General features: G+C 40.8%; 1 non-coding gene across 1 annotated transcript; it reads right to left on the bottom strand.

Annotated features, from left to right (window-relative positions):
* Positions 1 to 3,719: 3,719 nt before the first annotated feature.
* LOC121211580 (small nucleolar RNA R71) lies at positions 3,720 to 3,826 on the bottom strand. Its single transcript, XR_005906802.1, has one exon. It is a non-coding gene; the product is annotated as a small nucleolar RNA R71 (small nucleolar RNA).
* Positions 3,827 to 12,352: the final 8,526 nt, after the last annotated feature.

Here is a 12,352-nt window from a genome sequence, read left to right as displayed (position 1 = left end):
ACCCAGCCGACGGTCTATCGTCGCCTTGAGCTACTTAAGTAATCTAAACAGACATAACGGTGTAAATGGGCCTAAGGCCAACTCTCAGCCCAAGATGGGCCCATACACTCGTGTGGCCCATTTAGCCCCGTAACAGCCACAGCTATGCGAATGTCACAGTCCAAACAACACTTCTAGATCAAATACATTTTATCTGTGTAAGCCCACAAGCCCACCGGCCTACACAACCCATTTCTACCCAACGAGGCCTAGAACAGCCCAAGACCACAAGAGCGCTCATTGTGGCCTCTATAGTCTAACGCCCATGTTCGCGGGCTCGGCTCACCATTCTTGCGATCGCATGCTTGTGTGGCATCATACGTCATATTTTTGGCTTTTCGACATTTTTCCAATCAACAGTCATAGTAGTGTAAACAACACATACTTTCAGCTTTTAAATGAGTCTCGAAAACTGCATACAAATACACATACTTTCGGCTTTTCAACCGATCATCAACATAACCTACGGTTACACACCTTCTCGTGAAATGAATCGTACCCCAAGTATCCTCGCACCTAGATTAAAACATCATAACGATTACTCATCCAACTCTTATTATCAAAAGAAACTGATAGAAAACTAAATCAACTGTTGTGACCTTACCAACAATAGAAACACCTGTTTCCCCAACTTTCAAACAATTGTCAAATCACCTTCGACCACAACCTAAACAAAGATCCCTTCTTCGTTAGATCCCAATAAGATATATGAATTCACCACAAGAACTCAAAACCAAACAAAGTCTTATTCTCTACTACTTACCATCCTGCAGAATCGGTTCCAAACTAAAGGAGTAACACTTGAGTGCACTGAGTCAAAATTGATGACCAAAAAGAAAGTGTGAAGAAGAGTGGCTGAATCGAAAACACGAGTGATGTGACAGGAATACAGTATTCGACTACCACTGAGAGGAGAAGGAAAACAAATCCTATTGGTTTAAAAAAATAGGCTTACAAGAGTACTATGATCAATGAAAGAAAGTGTTGAAGGAAGGCAAGGATTTTTGGCCACTATGCACAAGAATGATCACAAAAGGCAATGGGGTATTTGGCCAAATATGAATAGGAACAAATGAGAGAAAAGATAGACAGAAAGTAGAGAAATGGGAAAAAATAAAAGCAAAGAGAACCCAAAATGGCATAAAAGAATTCGAAACTATGGGAAAAAGGTTCTATGACCAAATATACACAATAGGAAGTCCCATATTCGGCCAACTACTAACTCTACCCTCAACCCCCCATAATCCACTCCTATAATCTCTCAACCGCTCGATTTGAATCACTTTCAAACTCCTCCAGGTCCATATTCTATAAATCTCTCCCCCAAGACCAATTCCACAACCACTTAAGTAGAATTCTATTCCAACATAACCACCGGCTGGCACAGCTGTAAAATAAGTAATCCATAGCTCACTTCAAGTCTCGAACCATTGACCTCCTTGCCATACTCCTAATGCCACCTTGCCACTAGACCACATGCTTTCTTGTGTCATAATTTAAACCCAAAATATTAATAAGACTTTCCAGCCAATGCCAAGTTCAATTTAGGGAAAACTCAGATTTTTTCTAAAGCCTAGATTTGAACTCAAGACCTCCCAAAACACTTCTAATCACTCCTAAAGCACATAGCCAGTAAAGCGAACACGCAATTAGTGAAATTCTCTCGCACAACTAAAATCCAATTACTCTGATACGCGAAGTCGAGTTCTTCTAGGCCCAAAATTTTGGGCATTACAGTTCTAGTGATACATCGGGTTATTCTAGACGAGATCAGGATAGACCACTTGTGAGCTCGAGAGCTACCTCAGTAGCTAGTATGGGTAATGTCAGATCAAATCAACCCAAGTGTAAACATTGTGGTAAACGACATCCTAGCAGTTGTAGATTTCATGATCGAGCCTATTTTAAATGTGGATCAATGGATCATTATATTCGTGAATGCCCAGAGTTAACTGAAAAAAATCCAGTACAGAATATGAGATCGGGTAACACTGCAGCTCGAGGTAGACCACCCAGAAATATGGGTGATAAACCGTAATTTATACACATTTTTACCCCATGTTTAACACATTTTATGGATGATTTCCCATTAGAATTGGTGAATTCGATGCTCCTAATGGTTTAATTTCATGTTTTATAGCACAAGAAAGCGAAAGGAACGAGAATCGGGCTAAAAACGGAGAAAATGGGCCAAAGTACGAAATCAACACGGCCTGGACCTCCTCACACGGGTGGACCACACAGCCGTTTCAATTTGGCAGGCTCGAGCACGGCCTAAAGTAATCGCACACGGGCGTGTCCTTGCCAAACCCAAGTGGAGTCCAATTCGGAAAAGACTAATTTTGAGGGTTCTTAGGCATTCCAAAGCCTATAAATACACCCTAGAGGAGGAAGAAAGGGGACACACAGAATAGGAGGCAAGGAATTACCCCAACAAAGCCGATTCTTCCATCTCAGAAGCCGGATTCATATCAAGACTGAAGATCTCTCCTCAATTTCCCTTCAAGAGTGTTAGTTAGAGAAAAGTCTTGGTTATTCAATCTAGGGATTAGATGTTATTAGTCTTGAATAAGGATAATAACATAACTTAGGGATCTCTACGGAACAAGTTAAATGAATAAATCGTTCGATTCGGAGCCAGAATAACGAGTACAGTTTAGGTGGATTTTTTCTTAGGTATTTCCTTCATTCAATTGATTTTCCCAAAAGCAATTTCCCAATTCTATTCTCTGTGAGTTCTTAGTTTAGATAATTAGTTAGTTAAAACAAAAACCTCTTTATTCTTAGGCTAGATAATAAAAAGACAGTCATTACTAGTACTTTTAGTTCCTTTGGGTTCGACAATCCGGTCTTGCTAAAACTATACTACTGTTTGATAGGTACACTTGCCTACATCGTGATAATAGTTAGTTCAAGAACGAGTAATTATAAATATTTAAAACCTATCACGAAATTACGCAATCAAGTTTTTGGCGCCGTTGCCGGGGAACTAAGATATTAGGAACACTCAATTTTTATTACTTTAGCCATTTATTTTCTTGCAGTTTAATTTATTATTATTATTTATTAATTTACTTTTTCTTTCTCTTGGCAGGTTTTTATAGTTTATAACTAGAAGAAACCCGTTAGGACCACTACTTTTTGACGAAGAAATCGATTGCACAGTACGCAAAAACCAAATAGAAATAAGACGAAGCTTAAGATACACAGAGAATGAGCAAAAAGACTATACTCAAACCCCAACCGAAGAGATGGCTGAAAACGAAGACAATTAGCTACCTCCTGCAATTGCGGCTAATCAAAATCTTGCTCCACGAACTATGTATAATTATACTAAACTTTCTTTAACAGGAACTGAATCTAGCATAGTTAGACCTGTTGTAGCTGCAAATACTTTTGAACTGAAACCTAACACAATTCAAATGATACAACTGTTTGTTCAGTTTGACGGTTTGTAGGATGAAGATCCCAACGCTCACTTAGCAAACTTTCTGGAATTTTGCGATTCATTTAAAATCAATGGCCTTTCTGATGATGACATACGTCTTCGGTTGTTTTTCTTTTCATTGAGGAATAAAGCTAAACAGTGGTTGAACTCGTTACCACGAGGGTCAATTACTACTTGGGAACAAATAACAAAAATTTTTTTACTCAAATACTTTTCGCCGGCTAAAACGACTAAATTACGCAATGATATCTCTTCATTTGTGCAGATGGACTTAGAAACACTTTACGATGCATGGGAGAGATACAAAGACCTACTAAGAAGGTGCCCTCACCATGGGTTACCGCTTTGGCTTTAGGTTCAAACATTCCATGATGGCCTGAATCCTTTGACTTGACAAATGGTTGACGCAGTTGCTGGAAGAACCATCAACAATAAAACACCTGAAGATACCTATGAGTTTATAGAGGAGATGCCACTGAACAACTATCAGTGGCAAGTCATGAGGACTAAGCCAACTAAAGCAGCAAGCGTTTATAACGTCGATTCGGTTACTATGCTGTCAAACTAGGTAGAACTTGTAAATAAAAAGATTGATGGTTTTCTTAGTTCTTCACAGGTTTACCCAGTAATGTAGTGCGAAGCAAGTGGAGGTGGACCAACCCATTAGGAATACCAACCTTATGGCTACAACATGGATAACGAGCAATTAAATTACATGGGTAATAATCCTCGACCTTAAAACAATCCATAGAGTAACACTTACAATGCAGGTTGAAGGAACCGCCCCAATTTCTCGTAAGGCGGTCAAGGAAATCAAAGACCACAACATCCTCCGGGTTTTCAACAACCACCCTACCAATAGGAAAAGAAGTTGAACCTTGAAGAGATGCTCTCAAAGTTTATATCGATGCCAGAAACCCATTTTCAGAACACTGAGATAGCACATAAAAATCAACAAGTGTCAATCCAAGGGCTCGTAACTCAAATAAGCCAGCTTTCCAAACTAATCTCTGAATGACCACAAGGTAGCTTGCCAAGTAATACTTAACCCAACCCAAAGGAACAGCTCAACGCAATTAATATTCAAGATGAAGAAGGATTTGTTGAGCCTGAGCCAGAATCGAGGCAAGAAACTGTGGTAAGCAAAGGTCAAGGTGAGGTAGATCACAATACAAACAAATCAGTGAACATCGAATATAAACCTCACATGCCATACCCCAACGCAACAAGGAAAGACCGCTCAGATGAACAATTTGGTAAATTCCTTAAACTCTTAAAAAATTTACACATTAACTTACCATTTATTGAAGCCCTATTCAGATGCCAAACGCAATGAAATTTTTAAATGAGCTTTTAAAAAATAAGTAGAAGTTGGACGAGGCGTTGGATGTGGACCTAAATGCACTGTGCTCAGCTATTCTGCAAAATAAGCTACCAAACAAACTAAAAGATCCAGGGAGTTTTACGATTCCTTGCTTAATTGGTAGTTTAGATGTTAATAATGCATTAGCTGATTTAGGGGCTAGTATTAACGTCATGCCCTACAAAATGTTTAAGGAACTAGGTCTCGGGAAACCCAAACAGACTAGGATGAGCATTCAATTAGCAGATAAAAATATAAGATTTCTTAGGGGTATTATTGAAGATGTGCTAGTTAAAATTGATAAATTTATATTTCCCGTTGAATTCATTGTTCCAGACATAGAGGAGGATAGCAACACTCCTTTAATTTTAGGAAGGCCCTTTTTAGAAACGGCTAAAACGATTATTGATGTTGGCACAGGTGAATTCACACTCGGTGTGGGAGACGAAACAATCACTCTTCAAGCTCGCAATTCTGGAAGCACATCGAAAATTGAAGGTGATCATCTAAACCATTCTATTAAAACTAACCATATGATGTAAGCCACTTTGCAGGAGATAAGTCTGAAGGAAGTACATGAGTCATTCTCTAGCAATAGTAGAGGACCTGTTCATGAAGATTGAAGACTACAAATCGAGGAGGTAGATGAATGACAGACACATAAATCGAGAACACCCGACAAGCTGAATCTACGACAGAATGAACTCAATACCTCTCAAAATCAACTTAAGGTTGGAGATAGAGTCTTCTTAGATATCGCAGATCCCCACATTGTCGCTACCACACCGAATAAAGAAATTCAACTTACGATACTCAACATTTTCCCATTCGGTACGGTCGAGGTGAGTCATCCCATGTTCGGCACTTTTAAGGTAAACAACACACGTTTAAAACCTTATTTTGATGAGATTGATTGCAAGAATGAGGAGTATAAACTTGTCAAACCACCATGATCATTCAACGGAAAGGTAAGTCGAGCTTAGACTACAAATAAGTGCTTCTTGGGAGGCAACCCGAGCACTAACTATATTAAATTCTTTAAAATTTAGTATTCGACATCTAACTTACTAACATAACACTTGAATACAGCTTTTCCACAGAGACGGCCAAGCACATGGGCGCACTTTAGGCCGTGTGAAAACAAGGCAAAGATTTACCCAAACACGGGCTGCGATAAAACACCACGACCGTGTGACATGGCCGTGCTCGAGCCTGCCAAAACAACAAGGGCGTGCGACATGCCCGTGTGGAAGAACCGTGGGCTAACCTGTTAAAACAGCACGGGTGTGTGACACGCCCGTGTCTAACACTCGTGGTCGAACCTGTCAAATGAACACGGACATGGGAGAAGCAAACAATGCCAGACATGGCCGTACGACACGGCCGTGTGCACCCACACGCCCAAGGAACACGGGCGTGTATTAAATGTCAGACGCGCCCAATTTCAAAATTCACGAATCACACAGGCTAAAAATTGGGGAACACGGGCATGTTCCCTAGCCGTGTGCCCCAAAGATTTATAAATACCCTGCACTATTCACTTCCTTCCCCATTCAAAAACCCTATCCCTAGCCGCTGCAAGCCCGTACGCCCTCCCTGCTACGCCCGTGCGGTGCTTCCCACTCCATTTTTGAGGCTCAATCTGTAACACCCCGAACCCGAGACCGACACCGGAGTCGGACACGAGATGTTAACAAACTTTGAAAAATTTTTCCAGACACTGCCCAGTCTGAGTACTAGTCGCTTCAAAAATCATATCTTGAGTTTCACAACTCAAAAATCAGTTTTGTGATTTTTCCCTGAAACTAGACTCATGTCCCCACCTATGGATTTTTTTCTAGAATTTTTGGTCGGGCCAATTAGTACAGTTTATTAGTCAAAGTCTCCCATGTTACAGGGGTCGACTACACTGACCTTTTCCCATTACGACTGGGATATCTCTCTGCACAGAGCTTCAATACTGATGCCGTTTGTTTCTATGGAAACTAGACTCAGAGAGGAATCCATACATATATGGTATGACCCCTAATTATCTCTGGTCAATTTATAGTGAATTTCCAAAGGCGGAACAGTGAATCCAGAAACTGTTCTGGCCCTGTCCCACAAGAACCCGAATATCTCTTTCTGTACTGTTCCTATAATTGTTTCGTTACTTCCATATGAAAATAGATTCATCAAGGTTCGATTACATAATTTATTCACTATTTAATTCCACTCCTACGAATTCTTGTGATTTTTCCAATCCACACCACTGCTGCTATCAGCTTCTGTTTTCAAAGTGAACCTTACCTAATTTGGGGTTTCATGGACCGACTAGGGCCTTGTCATACATAAGCCCACATATGATCATACTTAGCCATTCTAGTGGCTGATCATTTGCTCAACACTTCCATTCCAACATAGTTACATCATGAAACCATCTATACATTCATAAATACGAATGGTCTAATGCCATACTCCACTTCTACAAGCCATTTTCGCATGGCTGTACACTTATACATTTCATAAAGTACTCGAAAGACAACAATGGGTAGTCCTATACATGCCATAACAAAATTCAACCAAAATAGTACCCAAAAGAGCCTTTGATAGTGTGGGCGACTTCGACTTCAAGATCCCGAGTCCGATAGCTGGAGAACCAAAAATCTATAAAACAGAGGAGCAATGTAACGAGTAAGCAATTTATGCTTAGTAAGTTTGAGCAAGGAATTCCAGCATAAACAAAGAATATCACACATTTAGCTAAACGGAATATTTCATAATACGCAATTTATCGATATTAAACTTGCTTCACAACATTAACAACCCTTATGCACATACACAATAGACTAACTTAGCCGAAGGCCGATAGCTCGTTTATCAACTGAGCGAACATTTATTTGTAAGGGCTCGATTTAATTCAACACATACGTAACATATCCCCATATTGGGATGTTTTTCGAGTATTCGCTGGAATTTTACAGCAAGCTCATTCATTACCAAATCACGTACCTTCGGGATTTAACCGGATATAGCTCCTCGTTCAAATGCCTTCGGGACATAGCCCGGTTTTAGTAACTCACACCATGCCTTCGGGACGTAACCCGGATTTAACAACTCGCACGAATGCCTTCGGGACTTAACCCGGATTTAACAACTCGCACGAATGCCTTCGGGACTTAACCCGGATTTAGTATCTCGCACAAAGGCCTTCGGATCTTAGTCCGGATATATTCACTTAGCACAAAGCCTTCGGGACTTAGCCCGGACAGCATTCAATTAATCATGCACATTCACATTTCATTTTCATTTGCGAAACTCAAACACAAGGAACATATCGTCCTTGCACATTCGGCTCAATAGCCACACATAGAGCATGATTTAATCACATTGTAATTTAAGCTCTCTTACTCAAGAACTTACCTCGGGTGTTGTCGAACGATTCCGCTAGCTATTCAACCACTTTTTCCTTCCCTTTATCGGTTTTATTTCCCCTTTGCTCTTGAGCTTAATCAAACAAATAAATTGATTTCATCATTTAGGCATCAAAGATGAACACAAGGCACTTAGCCCATATTTATACATTAGACATTAAAGTCTCATACATGCAAAAATCATGCATCAACACAACATATTAGCTAATTTCTTTGCCCTTGGCCGAATATGCATGTCCATTTTTGGGGTCGATTTCAACACTTAATATACACATATACACACTAGTAAAGCATCCTCCCCCTTTTCATTAATTTAACACATGCATTGCTCATTAACATGCAAAGTTACATTCGGCCTTAGCACACATCTTGCTAGCCGATTCTTCTCCATTTAGCAACCAATGCACATATGTGCTCACACAAAAAAAAAATGCTAAAAAGGAGGTTCAAGAATCATCAAGCCATCATCACATGCATCATTAACAAGCTTCATATTTTGCATGCAATGGCATTAACACAACCTCCACCTAGGCCGAATCTTAACTCATCCTCATGCCTCTTCACCACAACATCCAACATCAACCAAGAATGATTCGTCCATGGTCAAGTGCCATTTCCATCACATAGCAAGATTTAGACCATGGGTTAGGTAGAACTCAAGCTAACAACTAAAACATGCATGCCTCTCATGGAACATCATCAAACATACCTTAGCCTAGCTACATGCATGGCTGAATCTCTTCACCTTTCTTCTTCTTTCCTCCTTAAAATTTTTGGCCAAGGATGAACCAAAGGATGAGAAAATTTTTCTTTGTTTTTCTTTCTAGTTTTTGGCAAGCATGAAGATGAGAAAAGGATGAACAAAATTCCCCCCCTTTCTCTTCTTTAGCTCACGGCAATGGGGGGACAAACACTACACACACATTTTTTTTTCTTTTGTTTTCCATTTCTTTATTACCCATACTCCTTATTTTATTCTTCCACTAACAAAACATGTTTCATGACATGTTTTGCCCATCCTTCCTTGTCATGGCCGGCCACTATTCATTAGGGGGGGAATTTGACATGCAAGTCCCCCCTTTGTCCACATGCACTAATAGGTCCTCAAACATTGACCTATCACATTTTAGAATTTTCTCACATAAGTCCTATTGACTAAATTCACATGAAATCAACCAAATTGAAGCTTGAAATTTTCACACATTCATAATTACATATTCTACACAATAAGTATCACATTCAAACATTTCGGTGACTCGGTTTAGCGGTCCCGAAACCACTTCCCGACTAGGGTCAACTTTGGGCTGTCACAACTCTCCCCACTTAAGAAATTTTCGTCCCCGAAAATCTTACCGGTAAATAGGTTTGGGTATCGTTCTTTCATCGAGCTCTCGGTCTCCCAAGTTGCTTCCTCGATCCCGTGTTTGAGCCATAACACCTTTACTAGCGGAACTCTTTTGTTTCGCAACTCCTTCACTTCACGAGCTAGGATACGCATCGGTTCTTCTTCATAGCTCATGTCGACTTGAATTTCAACCTCTGATGGGCTAATTATATGCGATGGATCAGATCGATAGCGTCGAAGCATCGAAACATGAAAGACGTCATGAATCTTTTCAAGCTCCGGGGGCAAAATCAATCTATACGCAACCGGACCAACTCGTTCGGAGATTTTGTACGGCCCAATGAATCTTGGGCTCAACTTGCCCTTACGGCCGAACCTGAGTATCTTTTTCCAAGGGGAAACCTTAAGGAACACTTTGTCTCCCACCTGATACTCGATGTCTTTTCATTTCAAATCTGCGTACGATTTCTGACGATCCGTGGCTACCTTCAGACTTTCACGGATTACCTTTACTTTCTGTTCAGCATCTCTAATCAAATCAACTCCGAAAATTTTGCTTTCACCGAGCTCGGTCCAAAACAATGGTGTACGGCATTTACGACCGTACAAAGCCTCGTAAGGTGCCATCTTAATACTTGATTGAAAACTATTGTTGTAAGCGAATTCAATCAAAGGTAAATACCGTTCCCATGAACTACTGAACTCGAGGATGCAACATCTCAACATATCCTCAAGTATCTGAATTATCCTCTCGGATTGACCATCGGTTTGGGGGTGAAAAGCAGTGCTAAAATGCAGCTTGGTACCCAGAGCTTCTTGCAATTTCTTCCAAAATCGTGAGGTGAATCTCGGATCTCTATCCGACACGATAGAAACAGGTACCCCGTGTAATCTCACAATTTGATAAACGTACAATTCAGCTAGTTTCTCCAATGAAAAATCCGTACGTACGGGGATGAAATGAGCCGACTTAGTCAGTCTATCAACAATAACCCATATCGCATCCTTCTTACTTGCTGACAAGGGCAGTCCGGACACAAAGTCCATTATGACTCGATCCCATTTCCACTCGGGTATCATGATCGGCTGAGTAATCCTGAAGGCACTTGATGTTCCGCTTTCACTTGTTGACATATTAAACATCTCGAAACAAAGTCAGAGATGTCCCGTTTCATTCCATGCCACCAAAATTGACGTTTCAAATCATTGTACATTTTCGTACTCCCCGGGTGAATTGACATTTGGCTACAATGGGCTTCGTTCAGAATCATCGAAATGAGTTCCGAATTCCTTGGAACACACAAACGATTTCTAAACCTCAAACAATCATCATCATCAATTTGAAACTCCGATTCCTCGTTTGGAAAACACTTAGCCCGTTTTGCAACCAATTCATCATCGACTTTCTGAGCTTCACGAATTTGGTGAGTCAACAATGGTTTAGCTTTTAATTCAGCTACTAACACACTGTCTGGTAGAACAGACAAATGCACGTTCATCGCTCGAAAAGCAAACAATGACTTCCGGCTTAAGGCGTCCGCAACCACGTTAGCCTTTCCCGGGTGGTAATCAATGACAAGCTCGTAATCTTTCAACAACTCAAGCCAACGTCTTTGTCGCAGATTCAAGTCTCGTTGAGTCATCAAATATTTGAGACTTTTGTGATCCGAAAATACATGGCACTTCTCACCAAACAGATAATGTCGCCATATTTTTAAAGCAAACACGATGGCAGCTAGTTCGAGATCATGGGTAGGATAATTCCTCTCGTGTGGCTTCAACTGTCTCGACGCATAAGCCACGACTTGACCTTCTTGCATCAATACGCAACCCAACCCAAGTAGGGATGCGTCACTATAAATGACAAACTCTTTACCTGATTCGGGTTGCACCAAAATTGGAGCTTCAGTCAAATGAGTTTTCAGTTGGTCGAAACTTTTCTGACATTTCTCCGTCCACTCGAACTTAACATCCTTTTGAAGTAGCTTCGTCATTGGTGTGGCTATCATCGAGAAACCTTTCACAAATCGTCGGTAATAACCGGCGAGCCCCAAAAAGCTCCGAACTTCAGTAACATTTCTCGGAGGTTTCCAGTCAAGTATGGCTGAAATTTTGTTCGGGTCAACTCGAATACCCGACGCGGATACCACATGACCCAAGAAGCTAACCTCTCTTAACCAGAACTCACACTTACTGAACTTAGCATATAACTGCTTATCCCGCAAAATTTGCAGCACTAGCCTCAGATGCTCAGCATGTTCGGTCTCGTCTCTTGAATAGACCAAAATGTCATCAATGAACACCACTACGAACCGATCCAAATACGGTCTGAAGATCCGATTCATCAAATCCATAAATACTGCAGGGGCATTAGTGAGCCCAAACGGCATCACTAAGAATTCGTAGTGACCATATCTCGTTCTGAAGGCAGTTTTGGGAATATCTGAATCTCGGATTCGCAACTGATAATAGCCCGATCTCAAATCTATTTTTGAGAACACTGAGGCTCCTTTCAGTTGGTCGAACAAATCATCGATGCGCGGCAACAGATATTTGTTCTTTATCGTCACTTTATTCAGCTGACGATAGTCAATGCACAACCTCATGGTTCCGTCCTTCTTTTTCACGAACAATACTGGTGCACCCCAAGGTGAGAAACTTGGTCGAGCGAAACCTCTATCCGTCAGTTCTTGCAACTGAGCTTTCAACTCCTTTAACTCGGTTGGTGCCATACGATACGGAGC

This window comes from Gossypium hirsutum, chromosome A12 (assembly GCF_007990345.1).
Source record: "Gossypium hirsutum isolate 1008001.06 chromosome A12, Gossypium_hirsutum_v2.1, whole genome shotgun sequence".
Lineage (NCBI taxonomy): Eukaryota > Viridiplantae > Streptophyta > Magnoliopsida > Malvales > Malvaceae > Gossypium > Gossypium hirsutum.
This window is presented reverse-complemented; position numbering and strand designations above follow the sequence as displayed.